Raw genomic sequence first — 19,901 nt, forward strand, 5'->3', positions numbered from 1 at the left:
AATCTAACTTTAACCACCCGCCTCTTCCCCAGCACACACTCAAAAGGCAAAGCGTCATTCCAGATCTAAGACAACTTGTGAAGGACTATCAAAAGCAGGAACTTGGCGGAAAAGCAAAAGCATCCTAATTTATGTGTGAATTTAGCAATCCTGGAAAGACTGACACAAAAAAGGTGGTTTGCAAGCAGGCATTACCACATTGGACTGCAGCAGGAGCAGCCACCTCTCTTGCAGTGACAGCAGCCAGTAACATGCTCCACAACTCTGCTATAGGCGACTACGGAAAAAACCCTGTAGAGGGACAGAAAAATAAAAAAGAGCTGGACAAGGTAGCTCATACCCTTATAAAACACTAATCAACACCCTTAGAACCTCTGCAAAACACCTAGGTTCTCCTAATCGTTGCAATTGCTTTGGATATACCAACTGGTATCCTTTTACCCCCTTCTCTTTTTTTAAGTTCATAAATTCTTGCCCCAAAGCACTGCCTGGTGGCAGTGAGTTTCATAGATGGTGGTTGTGAACAAATAGTTTCTTTCATCATGAATGAATTCACCACCTTCTAATTTGACTTTCATATTATTAGCAGGTGGGAACAGAAGTCCTCATCCATCTTCTCACCCATTCATTACTCTGTACCTGTTAGCTATCTTCTTATAAAAGATATCAATCTTCCCTATCCTCTTAATGTAAAATCTTATCCCAAAGCCTTCAGCTGCTTATTGTCCATTTCCAAAACCCTTCTAATTTTCTCCTGCTCTCAGCTTGGGGGAAACCAGAGCTGAAATAATAATTATTTTAATGAAAGCAAGAGCAGCTCTAAGGCAGGATCAGCATGGGTTCACTGCCTTTACACAAACCTGGAATTTAAGATCTGCAAAGGCTACACAAGAGTGCATCTATCTAAGATATAATGACAAAACAAACCCAAGTTTTTTGTTTGTTCACACAGCTCCTCAATAAATGACTCTCTTGAGGGCTCTGAAAAGTCAGGACTAATGTCAAGACAGATTATGGGATCTACATTACTTTCAAAATTTGCTTGTTCAGGCAGCCACCAACCATTCTTTTTTGGCACATCAGCATGGATCCCACCACAGAAAAATGGTGAGCAAGTTTCTACTGGAAGAGAGGCCTCTAGGCATTACCAGCCTGTAATACTGCTCCAGAACATGCCATCTGCCCCAAATATGATGTCCAGCAAAGGATGCTGCTCCGTACCTTCACAGGCCAACACACTGTGCCTTATGACCTCAGATAGAACGTGCAAGTGAAACACATGATGGAAGTTGTTTGGGCCATTTCAGAGTTGCTTTCCATGTTTGATGGGAGATGCCTGCAAGCAAGTCTGATAACCAAGCAAGGTATAGAACTCATTTTGATACACCCTGAGGAGATCCAGTTGTGATAACACAATTGCAACAAAAATTGATGTTGTGCACCTCAAATCTGTCAGGCTTGAAGCATAGTCTGCTCTCAGTTGCTCCACTATTACAGTCCTAGGCAGAGAGAGGTTTTGAACAGTAAATACAGGTGATGTGTAATATCCTCCATTTAAACTTTAATACCACAGTTCTGCAGCTACATACACAGGTTGACCATAAAGTTGGAACAATTTTATCTAATTATTCTTCCATTTTCCCCAGTGCACTCTGTTATTTTCACGTTGATAAGATGAGTGTTTCTGGAGCACCATTTTGTTAGTCAGCCTGCAGCCCTGGGTGCTAGGACTGAGACTTCATAAATCTGGCACACACTCAAAACACACTGTGAAAGAAGCAACCTCAACGAAGGTGACTTTACCTTTCCCCATCCTGGGGATAGTTTGGGGATAAAGAAAAGAAAAAGGAAAGAAACATACAGAAAGGTGTAAAAGCAGATCTCTGTTTCTCTAGTATAAGACAATATCCAGGAACAACAAGCATCATCTTGACAGCAAATATTCCAATGGACTAGTTTGCTAGCAAAACTAGCATGAGACACTGGAAGATGACCAGTGCTGGAAGAGCAATGCAATGCTAAATCTGCCTACAAACCATTTCTGTCTGCCCACCTGTGCACTTGTAGATCCCTGAAGAGTGAAGGGCAACTTCCCCACCCCAATGATAGCACTACAAGAACATGACTTTCCAGTGTGAGGGCCAGGTGTCCTGGGTTCATGTAACACAGCATTGGCACTGCCTACCAAGAATGCCATCAACAAATTCCAGAGGACCAAGAAGAGGTCAGGCTGGTAACCTCCCAGTACCTGCAGGACCTAGAATATCTACTCTTTTGCTCAGGGGACAAATGGCCCAAAACAAACCTTTCACTCTGTCTAGTATTACTGTATTGTTTAGGAGTGGGGTAAAGTGGGTCCCCCAGTCCACATGCACTTCAACTAAAAAAAAGAACACTGGAGTCATTGCATTTACTGTTTTTCAGGCCTAACTGTCTTAATCTTTGTGGAGAAAGCAAAGAATAATTTCAGAAAAGACACCATATCTGTTGGAACCGGTGTGTGAGTTAGCACTGCAACCAGTCTGATGGATCAATAAATTTTAATGTGCAACAAAGCACAAGGGCTTGCAGTGGTAAGAAGCTGTGCCTCTTCCCCACAGACCATCACTTCTGCCAGCTCAGTGATTCAGAAGTGCAAAAAACTCTTGCAGGGCCAGTGCATTTCAACCTCACTGCTGTTACCTGTCTTTCTCTCTGAGTAACTGGTTGATCAGGGACGATGAGACCCTATACCTTAAAATATTCTCAGTGTTACTGAGAGCCCCAACAGCAACAGCTCATGTTTGATTCCAACTGACTCTCAATTCCAACTGAATCCCAAACAGCAATTTGCCAGCCAAGCAGGCAAGTACAAATATGTGCCACATCTCCACCCAAAAGCCATGTGTAAGCCCTGAACTCAAGTAGTGTGCCCCACAGAGGAAGCCACTACCCACTCCATCATCTGCTATTTCAGTGACAGCTTGTCCTCCTCTTCGCTGCTCCTTTGTGGGTGAAGAAATGCCAGCAGTAAAGCACTTCCCTTTGCACTTTTGTACAGCAAGCAATCCTTCCTCTGAAGCTGCATTTTGTATTAAGCTATCCTAAGGGCACTCAGGGAAAGGGCAGGGACCAGACAAGGAGTGGTTGTGGAGGACATACCCAAGAGGAGTCCTCTCCAAAACCCGTCTGACAGAGGAGATAAAAGCAACCACATCCAGGCTGTTCAGACACTCCTGCCCACTCTGCTGTTCAGCTGATGGGAGAGTGGCAGCAATGAAAAGTTCAGGCTCTTCTCTGAGACCAAAATAGTTTTTTCTAAGTGTAGCTTGAAGTTTCCAAGCTACAACCTTGTTCCCACTGCTGTTTCTCCATGGAGCAGAAAATGATAGCCCAGGTCCAGCGTGCTTTCCTTCACAGCAACAGAGCTGTGGCCAAACCAATGCAACTGTAATGCCAAAGTCTGTGTGAATCATCTACTTTTGTGTGACCACTCTAACACCCACACTGCCATCCAAGCCCAGAGGTGTTGAAAAGCTTCAAAGTCCATCACTGAGGCACAGAGGGACTAAAGGCCTGAAAGTGCCCCATTGAGAAGTGATGTTAAGTGCTTCAAAAAAGATTGGGTTGATTCTACCCCTTTAGCATTCCCAGGTTTTTGGGTACCTGAAATGCCCAAATGAAGATGTCAGGCTTCACTTTTAGTCTGGAGTGTGTAATGAAGTCATGGTAAAACCTACTCAGCTTTCTTCTAAGCCTGCTGGGAGGGGGAGAAGGAGGAGGGAGTGGAGAGTTCAGCTGTTAAATATTTGAAGAGACTGCCACAGTGTATCCGGGGTGGTACAGGGACACCAGCTTGGCTCCCTGCTTTTTGGCAGTACAGCTCTTGTCTTCCTGATGCCCATGTATGCAAACAGGACTTAGGTAACGGCTCAGGAGGAGAGGATCTGCTCCAGACAGGGAAGAAGGCAGTCTGCAGACAGTAACAGGATCCCCTAAGCGCAGAATTAAGACGGTAAGCGTCTGTTCTAGTTTTAGAGTCTTGCACCATGTGGGTACCAAAAATACAGTGTGTGCCCTTTGGTCACATCATCACAGACATGCATTGTCCCAGAGATGCTTACCAGCACAACCTTGATGGAGAACTTGGATGCCCTACTCTTACAAGTGCTATTTGATTTCTCTACAAATGACAGCAACTCACTATTTTTAGTGCTCATCTCATGGTTGCTTGGCGTTTCCCTTGGGCCTCACTTACCCTTGTTTCACAGCTTTGGTGCCAGCTCCCACGAAGCATTTTTTTGATGCCAGAAGGGATCATGCCAAGTCTGTCTGTGTTGATGCCAAAATGGCAGCTGGCTTTACTGCTGAGACAGGATTTGCCAAAACTAACAACACTAGTGCTGGGGTGACTAGAACTGACTTTAAGGTTTTCATCTTCCTTACTCTTCTATTGCCTCTAGATTCCATGGGGTAACACTGCTCTAAATATCTTTTGAGGTCCTAGAAGATGGTTTTTTTCATCATAGGCCAAGTCAATAGGCAATTATACAGCAGACAGTCTTAACTTAGAGATCCTCAAAGAGAAGGATACTTTTGTACATGTAGCAATTATCTGGGATGCAGCACTTCTGCTGCTGGGCCCAACTACACAGGCCAAGGCCTGCTACAGATAAGGCAGGGCATGAACTCCCAGAGCCTGTAAATGTGTTTATAAAGAACCTACCACAAAAACAGACAATCTGGTGAAGATAAGGGTGGCTACGTGATTTACCAAGATATACCTATGACAGAGGTCTGGAGTGCACAAGAAGGTCAGGGATCAGCCAAAATGCATTACATTACCATGGGCAAGAAGATAAAATCCAAGCAAGTTAATTGCCCTTTGCCCCTTTTGCCCTCTCACAAAGTGCCACTGTGTGAAAAGCCAATATTCAGATAAAATCTAGTCTCACACATGATGCACAAGCATGTTAGTTATGGGAAACACCCACAGAGATAGGAACAGATAGCAGACATGATAGGCAATCACACATGCAGATGCCTGTGATTTTAGGTGAGGGTATCCCTGCAAATTACAAATTTGATGTTAACCTCTGTTGCTTTTCTTATAAATCTAAAACCCACACCTTGCTCAGAAACAGTGATGTCAAATGGGCACCTGATGGCCCAAAGACACTCAGCTCTTGCTTCAGGAATAATGCACTGGTTAACCTGACAAGAGGTAAACAACTGGTTAAAAAGCTTTGTCATCAGGTAAGACTTTGCTGGGAGGATCTGTTATGCATATAGTCTGGTCAGATTTCTTTTAAGTTTGTTGGCCTTTCCTGAGCATAAGTTTACATCTTGAAGAAGTTTAGAAAAGCGCCCCTCAAATCCCAGCCGTCTTGTTTTCTGTACCTTGTTTTACAACAAAGAGGCTCTTTCATTAAGTTCTGAGAATTACATTTCTCCAGCAGAACACCACTTCTATGTAGCTTGAACCCTTCTTTGCAGGAACAAATTTTTGGGAAATCCTTCAGAAAAAAAAAAACAAAACCAAAAAACCAAAAACATCAGCAGCCACCTCTTTTTGAGCACACTGCTGGATATTATGGTTTGGTAATGTTACACTACAGAGCAATATTGCATAGGCTGAGGCAAATGTCCTCAAGTTGCTCTCTAGATATGTACACCATCAAGAACTTTTTATCCCTGGACTTTTCCTTCCAGGCCCTGCTGTGCCTACATCTCCACTGATTAAATGGATTCTGGTTTGCAGGAGACTGCATTTACAGTACTCAAACCACAAACAACTGCTTTAACTGAATCTTCTTCCTCTTAGAAAATACAGGTGTATCACAATATGATATTCCCAAAATTAAAAGTCTCTCAATTAACCCAATGGGCTATGCAGTATCTGAGTTTTACAGGACTTCTGTTATCTAGCAGAAACACAAACTCATTCTTACAGCCCCAGGTAGGCTGGGGCTCAGAGTTTGGCACAAGCATGAGGAAAGCCCCTCCACCCACACAGCGCGGGGGTCTGACTAGCAGACAGACTTCTCCCCTTCCAAAATGAAGGGCACTGAAGATCACATTTCTTCACACAACCAAAACAAAGAATGAAAGGAAATCACAAGTTTCACTATTAAGAAAGCTCAATACAACAAGCATTTAAAAGATCACAGCAAAACAGTATTAAAGACATCACTTTTAAATCTCTAAAAACTCTACGAGAGCTATTCAGTCTTAAACTCCACTGCTAAAAACTTCCTTAAAAATGCAACTTTATGGAAAAAACGTTTCAGAAAACCACATTTTAAACAAAAGATTGTCTTTTCTAACTTGAATTATTGCATTGCTTATGATCTCTCCAAGTATGTGAAATTAAAAAATGAGTAAACAAAAGCAAGGAATAAATCAGCATTGTGTATGGTTAAGGGCAGATTCAAGCTGAGCTCACTGGTATCTGTGAAAGAGAATAAAATATAAAATACCTTAAAGCCTAATCTCTCTCCTATTACAGTACAGGTTCTGTTTTGACTGACATCTTTACCAAGAAATAATAAAAGCCCCCCAAAAGGCCACCCACTTGTCTGCTCTGCCAACCAGAGAGCAGATGTTTTGAGGGAGCCCTCAGAAAACATGGTGTACACGAACCAGAGCTGACAGATGTAACTTTCCAGGTGCAAACAAAGCTGGTTCCAACCAACCATACAGGGCAAAAAAATCCAGTGCCTCCCATCACCAGCTTCACCATCCTGCTTCATTTTCCCTAACCACAGAAGGGGCACAGCACCTGAGGTACCAGAACCATGGGGCTCAGAATGAATTCACTGCTATTCTTTCCGTGCCCAGCAGAGCTGCCCCGGCTGCCCAGGCATTGCTGGCGGCTGGGCTCGGGCAGAGCCGCCCCGGGAAGCCCCAAGTTATGTAAGGGACAGGCGGCGGGGAGGAAGCGATGTCCCGGTGTCGCCTTTCAGCAGCGGCCCTGGCATTGCGCAGTTTGCACTTTGCTGAAGCATTAAAGGCACTGGTGGCACCTGCAATCACAGCCAGTTTCTAAATTTCAGTGACAAACCTGCTGGCCAGGAGGCTTTGCCCTTTCAAGGGCAGACACCTCCAACACACTGTGGTCCCACACACCTTCTTTCCTGGTATCTGTAAGGTTTTCCCCTTAGGTGCACTGCATGTGCAAAGCTTATTTCAGAGAGTTCAGTAATTAAAAACTTAATTCAGTTTTATTTTGGGAAGACACACTGATAACCATAGCCTACCTTTATGGGCATTATCCCATCCAAACTGCTATATTTTCCATCAATGCTTGTTATTCCACTGGAGGATAAAGTGAACACTCCCCTGGCTGTGCAGAGCAGGAGAGGGACCAGATGATCCACACGGTTTTAGCTCTCTCATGCACTTCTCTGCAGCAAGGCTGCAGAAAAAGAGAGAAGATCGAGCACTTGCTTTCTCCTTGCTCAGGCCTGGCTCCCAGACATGCATGTGCTCTAGATCACAAAACCAGTGACCTTTTACTACTGCAAACATTGCTGCTTTTGGAATTCTCCCATAGCATAAACCAAGTGGTCTGTATGAATCAGTATTAAAAAAATCAAAACAGATCAAAACCTGACTGACATCCTGCCTTTTTACTGGAAAGTTGTTAGTGCTAAATTAGAGTGACTACAGCAAAACAGTAAATGTAAAAACACCCAGAAAAACACCAGAACAAACCCCCAACTGGCAAAATATTTTCTTCTTCAAAAGATGAACAATATGTATCACCCTCAGCACTCAGAAAGCTCACTGCCCTGTGGGTTACTGTTGAATGAAGAAATTCTAAGACAAGGAAATATTTTCAATTTTTAGAAATACTCACTTCTGACACATCACAGGCTCCTACAGTAGTATTTTTCCCCTGAAAGGGGTAGTTTGGGGAGTAGAAATTCTGAACGTCTCCTTTGGAACACCAGCACATCAACCCTCATTTCCTGTCAACAAGTGAGAAAACTAAGCACCGATTTAATTTCAGAGACCCAGCCTGCACCTTGTAAAGTCATTAGACCATTAAAAAGACATCTTCCAGGTAAAAATAAAGAAAGAACTTAGGGACAGACAGCAACATTTGTGAGCAGGATTAAGTTACAGATTTAATTACAGACTGACCATCAGACTTGTCCTCCTTTCAGCACTTGTTTCTTAACAGAGGCTTCAAAAGTCAGGGCTGTTTGAAAATCAAAGATGCAAACCCAGAGGCACCAGGCTGTCAAACTGCTCTGGGAACGATTCACTGCACCCAAAGCATCAACATTTCTCTAACCTATTCTTAAGGCAACTGCAATCACTAGAGAACCCACTGCCTCAACAGGGGATGTACTCCTGTGCCTGATGCCCTTTAAACACAAGGTTGTTCTTTCCCATTAACATTAACTCAGGCCTTAGTGCAAGATAAGGCAGTATTTTTTTTTCTCCACTAAAAACAAGACACCTGATCATAGGGATCTTCTTAACTTAGCTCACCTGGAAAATTGTTCCATTCTTCTATAAGCTGCTTCCAGAAGACAGAAGAAGTCTTTATTTTCTAGACTACAAGGATTAAATCATGGTTTTACTGGTTTTCTCAGTCTGAAACTTAAACCCATCTTAAAATGTGGGATCCAAAATGGGGCATATCACTTACTAGTGTGGAGTATTACAAAACACCTGTACAGGACAATTCTACACTGTTAAAGATTTGGTGAGTTTTTTACTGGAAGAACTGCATTCAATTTCTGGTCTAAAACCCCAGACTATTTCACTTTTTCCATTGCGAAATATTCTGCATTTTTACTTGAGCAGAAGTGAAATAGACTTCAGGCTATTTCACCAACTTGTCCTCCTGTTTTAAAAAACACACACAAACTTCCATCTGCATCTCAAGTGTTTTCTCTTAGTCTCCCAAACTGCTGGCACAGAGGCAGAACAAACCCCTCCAGGATCCCAGTCACCACCACAGACACTCCTCAGCAAATATTCATCACTTAAAGGATCCTCACTGAGTATCCCAGAACCAATGTGCTGCCTCACTCAGGCTGGGCTGTAAAACATCCATTGAATTAACCAAATTAAATTCATCAGCCTCCTCCCATGAAGCTGTTCCTGATAAATCTACACTGTTCATTTCCTGTTATCTTAGAGATGCTTATAAAACCTTCAGGGATTTATTCTAGTACTTCAATAGAGACTGAAGCTCTTCACCATTTTGTAACTTTTTCTTTTTTTTTCCTTTAATCTGATCCCCTATAAATTTAGAATTTCTTTCCATATGTGCAGATTTACAACTAGGAGTTTGTACACTTTCTGTTTGGGGGTCTTTTCCCTCCAGAACTAAAAGAGCTGCAAACACTTTCAGTCTGTATCAGTTACTGAGTTATTGTACACTCACTTCATTCATTACATTTTATATCAATACCTTTCTTTTTCTTTTTTTTATATCTAACACTGTTTTGCAGAACCTTTTCCTAAGCCTTTGTGTGTTCCTTACTAGCTGCAATATAATTTTTACACCAAAGGTAAATGATAAAATCGTTAAAATTTTTACTGTCCCTTCAGTTTTAGATGGCTGGATTTAGTAGATGGTTTTAACATCAGCAAAACATAATGAAGATGATAATAAATTCCAGAATCCTTTTCCAATGCAGGTCTGGCATGCAAAAGAAAAATGTTAAGAACTTTTACCACATATTCATTTTTGGAAAGAATTCAGCATAAACTGACAGCATGGCTTTATCTTTTAAAAGTGTCAACACACAGTGGACTGTCTACTGCAGTCTAAGCTCACACTGACTTGAAGTCACCATGAGGAAAAATAAGTGACCATCAAAAATGTCCCAACATTCTTGGGAAATTCAAAGCCATGCAAAATCAAAAAAAGTTAAGCCATCTTCTGTAAATGTAAAAACATATTAGTGAAATGGAACTTTTATCTGCCAAAGCAAGCCAACAGAACCAGTGCATTCAGTGCATCCACCATGCACCAAAAGAGACCTTCAGAGATGCCTGAAGGATTCAGACTGGAAACCAGATGCATAAGAGAGACAAATCAAGCAGCTTTGTTGTCAGACAAAGCACACTGGACCAGGGTGAATTCCCATACATGCAACTAGTGCATTCTTGAGCTGTGCAGTAAGATGAAAGTCTCTGAGCTGTTTTGTGCTCCACAGCCCTGTAGCTCTGCACAGCTGAGCCTCTCTACTTCCCTTTTCAAGGCAGGCTGGAGGAAACACAACCTTGCTGCTTCCTCATTAGCATGAAGTGATGTTGTCAAATTGTCTGCAGACAGCTTTTGAACTACCCCAGGAACAGCCAGGCCTCCAAAAACTCAACACACACATGGAAAATGCTTCTTCCTAAACTTCCCAAGAGGAGGAAGATGCAGCAGTGGCTCCTACAGTCCCTGAGCTGCAGCTAGCTTGGGAGTGTCTGCAGCTTACAGCAGTTCTCACCAGATTGTTGTTCAAGTCCTCCACTCTTTGCTCTCATTTAGATGACCTGCAAGAAATTTCGATGCATGCAGATGCCAAGGCCATCCCTTGTGAGCTGAATCCTTAGGTATGAGAAATGCCACCAAGTCAGGGGTTTGACTGAGAGCCCAGATCTTGCTGTAATGTGATAGCTCTGCCAGAGCCATCCTGCCAGGTCTATTAAATCCCAGTATTTCATAAAGTAACAGTAGAATCTGAAGTAAGTTTAGTTTCTGAAGGACAGAAACACCAGTTTCTGGTGGTCTGGAGGTTTTGTTTTATTTCAGTGTTGCCCTGGGTCAGGTCAGCTGACCACAGAGGCAAGGAGCACAGGCTGCTGCTGCACCACTGCAGATGCCAAGCATTCAGTATGGGCAGTCAATGCTAATGCCAGAACAAAAGACAAGACCCTTTTCCTAACTTCAACAGTCCCCCCACAGACCCAGCTTTACTTGGATTGTGTCTAGGAACAACCATTTCCTCACAGTAGAGACAGATTTATCCTTGGGAAAAAAAAAAAAAAAAAAAAAAGTGGGGAGGGGGGGTCAGATCTCTCAGAGAGACTCTGGCATCTTCAAGAAAGGTCAAGAACTCACCCCCAACGCCTCTAAGCCTTACAAGGAATGAACAGAAATGAAAGAAACCCTCTATCTATTCAATAGCACAAATTCAGACATTCTGTCAAGATCTGAACACTTTTACCATGTTTTTTTCCTAACACAGCCTGGGGCTCAAAAACATTCTTGAACATGAAGGTTCATATAAATCTACCAAATTAGAGTCAGAAAGACTTTCAAATGTAATTTACAACTCAGCCAGTCAGCAAAAACATGAAAGGGCACTACCCAGTAGATTCCCCCAGTAAATAAACACTCAGAGCAGCATAAAAATTTGTTCTGCAATAATGTCTTCATGAGACAGTTGATCTTTAGTGATCAAGGAAGTTGTGGATAAACCTCAAGACTGAGAATGTTTTCGGTGCATATTCTCATTTCTCCCGAGGGAATCTTGATCTTCTGAGGAATATTAACATGAAGTATGCAAAACATTTTATGGACTGTTTATAACCTAATGACTCCAAGTGTAACCTTAGATGTCATTCTGCAAAGGCTTAGTCATGTTCAGCAATCTGAGCAGAGGGAAAATGCTAGAGCCTCTTGGGCAGATCACTTTTATTGCTCCTTTAGCTCTGTACAGGCAGTTTCACATAATACAGTTAACTTATACTGGTATCAGCAAAACACTGCTCAGAATCAAGCTGACATAAAACTCATGGTTACATTATTAACTAATAAAATCCTTCCAAGGACTTGTGTTTGGAAATGTTTCTTCACATATACAGCCAAATCTGAAAATGCAAAAGATTCTTATTTAAATATGACTTAATAGTGTTCTTCTGAAAAAGATTTTGAAATAAATACTCTAATCCTTCAATAAAAGACAAACATGAAAAGCATATGGTTCATACTGGGTATGCTTATTGCAAATCAAGTTACCTTCCTGGAAACTAGTATGTATTTGTTAAATGAAAACAAAGCATCTCTTATGGCTTCACAATTAGAATTTAAAAAACAGATGCTACAGGAGTTAGTTTTCTTTACAATGTTACTTTACCAGTTGTACATCTTAAAAACAAGTATTCAAGGAGAAAATATTGCCACAATCTGTGAAGTTAATATTTATGTTAAAAATACTCATGGAAGAATCTAGCTGTTTGCTTTCCAGAAGCTACTATCTGGTCTCTCCTATTTTTCCAATAAGAAGAGGCCTTTGCAGAATTATAAATAAAACACTGAAACCTCCATGTGACTTTCCCATATGCAGCTTTTCAACAGCCAAGTGATTTCCCCTATCCTATCCCCACTGTTTGCATACTAAGGCAATGTTTGCCAAGTTTTGCCAAGTAGAGAATTTTTAAGCCAAATTTGTAAAACGAAGAAGATAAAGATTTTGTTAATATCCTCTGATCAGAGATAAACATCATAAGGAGACTTAAACTATGGAGAAAAGCAAGAAAAAAAAAGATTTTATGTTGTGCCATCAATTTCCCAGGAATGTCATTGTGTCAGTGTAGAATATGAGCATGCCAACATCAGCTTCTCTTGAGTTTTTGAGCCTTACATGTAGGAATCCCACTTCTGAATATGTTCTGAGACATAATACTCTTCACTCATTTAACAAACAAGCAGATCTAACCTGAAAGGTGGAGGAGTTAAGAGAACATATCAGTTTTATTTATCTAGGGCTACTGGCAGATGTAGCTGACAGGATTTTCCTGCCTGTTGCTTTTCTGGTTGCCTTCACTCCCATCACAATATCCAGATATATGAAAGACCAACAACCAAATGGCTCTCCATGCTATGCATCACATCCAAAAAGCTTGTGGAGGCGACTGAAAACCAGGCTTCCAGTTTTCTGAAGGGTGGCACCTGTGACCACACCTACAAGGAACAACACAGCCGCTAATTCTGATCCAAAAAGAGATGGCAGGCAAGGCTGGAGTGCTTGTACCAGGAGAGGAGCAAGGACTGCCTGCAGAGGAAAAAGCAGAGGACAAAGTACAGAGCTGGTCATCACTTGAGCAAGTAGGGCAGCCCAGCAAGGAATGCAGGAAAGTCACCTTCCACAGAACATTAAGATGCCATGTTAGACTGAATGCCCCACAGCAGAAGTCCAAGTCTTATTCTTCCCAGGACACCAAAGTATCTCTTTTCCAGTCTAAGCTGCAGCACAACATTCATTCCCACTGACCTCACTTTTCCCCTTGCATGAGGAACACACCCAAGGTGCTATCTTGATCAATGCAATCACAAAAGGTTGTTCATTACTTGCAACAGTTCAGTAAAGCACATCTGGCAGTATGACAAAAATCTGCACAGGAACACCTTGAAATTCTCCTGTTCTATTTTATCAACATCAAATCCCACTAATATCTAAACACTCCTCTGTCTCCAGGAGTGCAAGAGCTGTGGCTGTGGGCTGGTGACAACCTGCAGCTTCACTCCATGTGGCCCCCAGCCTGTGTCATGAAAGCCTGGCACCAAGACTTACATGAAGAAACTGCACACACAAAGGGGATGGAAAATCCTGCTCCACCCTCATGAAAGGCATTCTCTGGTCCTGCTTACAGCCTGAAAAGCGAGGGGCAAGAGGTTCTGTCTTTACTCTCCACAGTTGTGCTCAGCTATACTTGATGCCTGCACTCCTCCTAAGTTTATGTTTACTTCCCATTGACAAATATGTTCTTCTGCAGTCTATTTCATCTATTTTCAAAAAGACAGGTAACACTTTTTGGTTTTTTACATTAGCCAGGTTTCTTGGGCAAGAAAAATTATGACCTCTATACAAAACATAACTGGGATTCCAAATAACTGGTCATCCATTCTCAAACTGTATTGGGCTTCATGTCTGGCAAAGTCACTGTTTTCTATTCTTTCCTTTTCTACTAGCAAAAAAAGAACAGAATTTACTATATCAGAAACAGATGAAGTCATTAATGTTTATAGAGAACACCTATTACTTTACCTTACACAAAAGATTTGATGTTTCATTTTTCATTTGATATTTTTCATACTAGTTCAGTATTAATATTTGTACACATACTGAAAACAAGGAGAACTCTTAAAAGTTCACAGGGTTCAGAAAAGGACATTCTGTGATTTAGTTATTTGCAGAGAATAAGAGAAAACAAATACAATATCATACTGTTTATGAAAACTAGTAATTGTTGATGATGACCATGGTTTTTTTAGGGTCAATCTTTGAAGAACTGGCAGTAAAAAGAAGCATCTTCCTTTTATTTACCCCTGTCCTATACCAAATATCCATACTAAAAATAAATTCTAAAACCAAGACAACTCTATTTTCTTTTATTCTTCCACAGTATCAAGGAGACTGAAAGCATAATTCACTCTAATAATTTCCTGTAAAGGAGGATTTCATTGTCAACTATAGTAAGCAAACATCAGATTTAAATTTTCCCTTGCAACTTGCCAATATTCTCATGACTCAGCTTAAAAAAAAGTGTTTTCTTTCCACTTCAGTAACTTTCCTCTTTTGGTCTCCAGCAAAAAGATGGATGACAATTCAGAAAGATTCCTAGCCATGCATCATTTCTGGCTGATATCAGTTACAAGCCAAAAAGTAATCAGAGATTTAAAATACTGGCAGAAATAGTTTAGTGATTGGTATTCCTTTGATAGCAGAACTTCAATACTGCCTTTACAAAATCAGCATCAAAAGAGATGCAGAAATATGTACTCAGTGCTTCTGACATACTTGATTGTAACTGGACATTTTAAGTAGGAAGCCATAAACACACTACCAATAGCCTCTGAGATAACCAGCAACATGGCAGCAATAAGTGGCATCAGGATTAAAAATTAACTATCTCATCATACCTCCCAAAGTGCCAAGAACTCAGATCTTCACATGACTGAAGACTTTACAGAGTAACCACACATGAAAACACAAATTCCAGGCTCACAGGACTGGAACCCTCATAACAAAGTGTCACAGTGATGACTCACGTTCTATGGGCAACTTTTTTCCATGCCATTACATATCTAATTTTTCTGTCTCCACACCTCACAATCCCCTTTTTGTACCTCAAAATACTGACAAAAGTTACCAGTGATCTCCCATGGCATGAGATACATGGGAAGCTATGCAACAGCCTTTGGGGTGGGAAGCCAGCTCAAATGTTAATTTCTCAGCTCAGGAGCACAAAGAAAAGAACACTTGTACCGGCTTTCACATCTCTCTTCTTCACATCTTGACGTCTCTGCTAAGGGATTCTAACAACCAGGACACCAGAATTCATACTTCAGCATCTTCAACTTCTTTCCTGAAGGACTCCAGCTATTGATTCCTGACAACGTTGCCAAGCTGGTCCCTGAAACAAGCCAGAGAGCGCTCAGGAAACATTCAGGAAAAGGCTGGAAGAAAGAGGTGCTTGCAGGCAGATCCCAGCACGCAGGTCAGCCCCTGACTGCAGGGATTAGCAAGGCTTTCCATATCACAGCATATCTCAGAGACTGCAAGGATTTCCCAACTTCAGAATAACAACTCAAAGAGGACACAAAGAGGAACTGGGAAGCTGCAAAGGCCTGTGTGGCTGAACTGAACCCCTGAAGCTCTCTGCAGCTTGGGCAAGGTACAGTCCAATGTGTTATCACAAGTACCAGATGTTACTCTACACTGAAGTGCACACTTCTTGACCAGAAACCTGAATTTAGAGGTCAGATCTAGCAGTGCAGCTTTGTACAAGGATTCTCACATGAATGCTAGAAGCAATAAACAAGAAAGAAAGAAAAAAAAGCCAACCAACCATCATTCTTTAGAAGAGCAGCTGCCTGGAAGAATTTCAGAAATACTTCATCCAAAAGTGTTTCAGTTGCCATTCAAAATACTCTCCCATTGCATTTTCAATTTCAAAATCTCTTTGCCTTCGAAGTCTGTATCCTTCTATATTTTATTCAAAAGCTCTTGCAATTTAAAAGTCATAGAAAAGCATACCAAAAATACCAGACCTGACTAAATGCATCCATTTCTCTGTAGCCTTTATTCCTTCTAAAGCTCCATGTGTTCTTACAAGCATATACAGATACACAAGTCAAACAGGATTTTCTGCTATAGAAAGATCTGCTTCTAGTGTTTATTTTCCACTTGAACCATAATTTTGAATAGCAGATGCTCCAATTTTAGTTTAAGCAAGTAAACATAAATCCTGATGAAAGGCATTACGGGTATAAAACTGCCCATTACCTCTTTGGACTAGATTTGAACTGGTGACCTAACAATGTGACACTCAGTAGTTCTTCAACTGTGATCACAGAGATTTGCATCAGCAAATACTTAAATCCCAGGAGATGATACTTCCTTGGGAAGAAAAGAAGTCTTCAGAAGTAAGAGTCTACATTTGTGCCATTTTAACAAGTAAGAAAATACAAGTAACAGTCACTTGATTCCTATGGGTTTCTTGAAGATCCTGGTATTACATGTACACAACACATGAATTTGTACCAAAAGCCAGAACTTGCAAAGTTTAGCATTCACTACTAGACAGGGGTAAACACAGCAAGTCCCAATAGTCTCTGTCATGGCTTTAGAAATTTACTAAAAATGAAGACACATTTTGTACAAAAATGCACAAATAGATCCCCTTTGAGATTACTTACTAGGAATGAAGGTTTTCACATTCTGTTCAACTGCACCATGTACATCTGCAGAGCCTGGCATCATAACACCTACTCCACCAGAACTATCCAAGCTCTTTGCAATCCAGGAGCCTTGCATCAATCTCCTGGTGCTGTGGCAGTGCAGGTAGGTGCAGGTCCCAGTGAGGCAAGCACACACTCCTCAGCTGGTTTCAAAGAGGATCAGCTGAAAGCAGCTACCACTTCATCTTGAAAAGAACCATTCTCTGATATTTTGTTTGGGTCTAAAAATTTCACAATGGTACATGTGCCAGCAAGGCAGATAGAGCCAAAAGCACAATTAACAAAACCCAGCAGAGAGTAGATGCTGTTTAACATTTTTCAAAAAGTACTGCATATGTGCAGGTGCTCCATTTCACTGAAGAATCTCTAAAGCCATCTCCTAATCAATAGTAGTATTTTTCATCTCCCTGATAAAATATAATACTTCCATGAACAGCCAGCAGCCCCTCTCCCCATCACATATGCAAACTCACCCACAAGTGTGACCAATCCTACAGAAAGGCCCTTGAGAAGAAGCATCTGTACAAACAGCAATCTGCCTGCCGGGGCATGGAAGTCTTTGCTTGGGTTTGCTTTGGAACTAAAGATGTGCTTCAGCTGCTCTACTCTCCTTCAGCCATCCCAAAAATACCAGCCAAAACTGTCAGGCCATCCACATGAAGACAATCACGTTCTCCAGTTGGCATCCAAGAGGTGTGCAATTAAGGACTTGCCAAGAAAAGGTACTTATCATAGGTAATTTTCACAATATCACACATAGCATTAAAACAGCTTCAAGAAAGGAAAGAAAAATCTACAAAAGCAGGTGATAAATCTTCCAAAAGCATTCAAAAAGATCGCAGAAAAAGCTTGTAAGGGTGAGCAAACTGATTTCATAAATATGCTTCTGATTAACCCTTTCACAGCTTCAGAAAGATACCATCTCTGTTGTTCCCAAGCACATCTGCCAGAGCTTGCCAAGGAAAGCATGAGCAAGCAGCTTCAAAGGAAGGGTGACGTACCTATAGCAGTAAACCCTAATCCTTTCTGGGGAAACCACGCAACTCAACTTAGTCATAGAAAATAGGATTAGAAATTCTAAAACAAAACAAACACAGCATTGAAGGAATTAGCAGTCATCCCAAAATCATGTTGAAAATATTGAGCAACATTTAAATAACAGCTTTTGTCAGGGCTGATAAAGATAAGTAAAACTAATATCTTTGACAGGAAACCTTTAGTGGATGGGGATAGGAACAGGATATCTGTGTCAGCCCAAAACCTTACACACTGGATGATGGCTTGGCAAAGACAGAGGTGTCTGAGAGCACCACAGCCACCACCACTAGAAATTCAAGTGCACAGACCCCTAGAAAAAGGTGTCTGTGATTTGACCATAGGAAACATGGCATTGATGGAAGCAGACAGTGCTTTGACAATAAAGTGATTGCTCATGTGCAGGGCCAGAGGGAGAGTCTCTGGAGAGCAATTTGGGAAGCACAGCCTTATTCTTTCCACAGTTCATAATGTCATTCAAACTTATGTATACAAGAATGTTGCAACTGTTCAAGTGATCATCTCCACGAGCGTCACACACATGGCAGAAATGCAGAGGTCAGGATTTCTGAGGCACTTCCCCAAGGAGACAGTTAATGTGACTTTCTGAAGTTCCCCACGTTTCTTGCACTGGAACTTCCTGGACAACAGTGTTGCATATTTTCCAATGCCCAGATCTAACCCAAATTACATGTTTACACAATCCACATGAAATTCAGGTTATGACAAATGTGTGTTTTCATCTTTGAACAAGAGCTGATTTTCTAACTTAAGACAATCTTTCTAAAATAAACCATGTCTGTGCATAGGGTCAGGGTGCCTGGAGAGATCCTAAAATAATTAGTTCAAGTGAGCTTCCCATGCCTTCTCACTGCCAAGCAAGCTTCATTAGCAAGTACCAAGTATTCAAGTCCTGATGGCTTCAACAGATAAAACAGAGGACACAAAGACTTGCATCAGGAAAAGGAAGGGAGTGGAATAAAGTAGATAAGCAAGGAGAGAAAATAATACCTTGAGAAAAAAAAAGGCAGACCATCATGATCTAAGTGCTAATTAAATCTGCTCCCAATTGGTAAATGAATGTGACCATAAGGCATGAGTCCAGTCTAGCAAGAGAGCATATTTCCCCTTTGATCATTCTCTGGTGTCAATGGAAACCAATTGGGGCTTGAAGAGATACCAAGTCATTGAGAGATGACTATCTAATTTAGCACACAGAAGGTGAGTGAAAGTAAATTCGAGTTTCCACCCAACATCTTCAGGTCTGGGACTATCACTTGCATTTAATGAAGTCAGAGCACTCAGATTTCAGCCACCTCCCTCTGCTTTCTCCCTTCACACTCAACAGTCTCTTCTTTCCTAGATATCAGGCTCTTCTTTCCTTTAGAAAGGCCTCCATGCTTCCCTCTCTCCAAAGTGAAAAGAAAACAGGACAAGACAGCTCACATGCAGCTACTTCTTCATGCCAAGCAGTACAGCACAGGGCTGTACAAATTCAGGGCAAGAGCAGAATCACTGTTACCTTTCATTGACAACTGGCACTGCCATGTGAGTCTTTTCTCACTTGCAGTCTCATAGATCCCAGCAGAGCCGTGACCTTGCAGCAACAACCAACTGTACAATAGGAGGAACAATGGGAACCAGGGAGATCCTAAACCAAAAGCTGTGGTAGCTTGGAGTGGAGGAGTTTGGAAACTGCTTATCTAGAGTCTCTGCAGGGAAGGCAAAAAGATATTTAAGGACCACCCTGCACAGCCCCTCTGAAATCTCAAAGGTAACCATGAACCCAGGAGAACTGCACATGAAGCCAGGAGAACTGTGAGAAAATTCAGCTTCCACCAGTAGCAGTAACCCAATCAACTAGCAGAGCCTCTTTGGTATACCTAGACAAAAAAAAAAAAAAAAAAAAAAAAAAAAAAAAAAAAAAAAAAAAAAGAAAGAGAAGATAGGACATTTCACACTCTGCTCAGTATCTTGGAAGATGAAAGCAAAGAGGGGATTTTTTTAAAGTACTTGCTTAGAAGTTTTGAAGGAAAAGAACAACCCCTAGTTTTCCTTCCATATTTAGGCTGAGACTTTTTCAGTATTTCCACTGTTGCGAAACAAAACACAGAAGAAAACAAATCTTCTTTGACTACACAGAAGTGCCAACCAGAAAATAAGCCACAAAAGCTTGTATAAA

The 19,901-nt window shown here is 41.4% G+C and overlaps 1 protein-coding gene across 2 annotated transcripts in view; it reads right to left on the reverse strand.

Moving 5' to 3' along the window:
* Positions 1-19,901, reverse strand: part of WBP1L (WW domain binding protein 1 like) — a 59,087-nt gene that overhangs the window by 26,538 nt on the left and 12,648 nt on the right. Inside the window, exon 1 of one of the 2 annotated variants that reach the window (XM_064717118.1) lies at positions 15,210-15,257. The exons of the other annotated variant lie outside the window; for it this stretch is intronic. The gene's annotated coding sequence lies outside the window, so the exon portion shown is untranslated. Of the gene's footprint in view, positions 1-15,209; positions 15,258-19,901 lie in introns of those variants that run through there. 2 annotated transcript variants of the gene reach the window in all.

The sequence above is a fragment of the Zonotrichia leucophrys genome, chromosome 6, assembly GCF_028769735.1.
Source record: "Zonotrichia leucophrys gambelii isolate GWCS_2022_RI chromosome 6, RI_Zleu_2.0, whole genome shotgun sequence".
NCBI lineage: Eukaryota > Metazoa > Chordata > Aves > Passeriformes > Passerellidae > Zonotrichia > Zonotrichia leucophrys.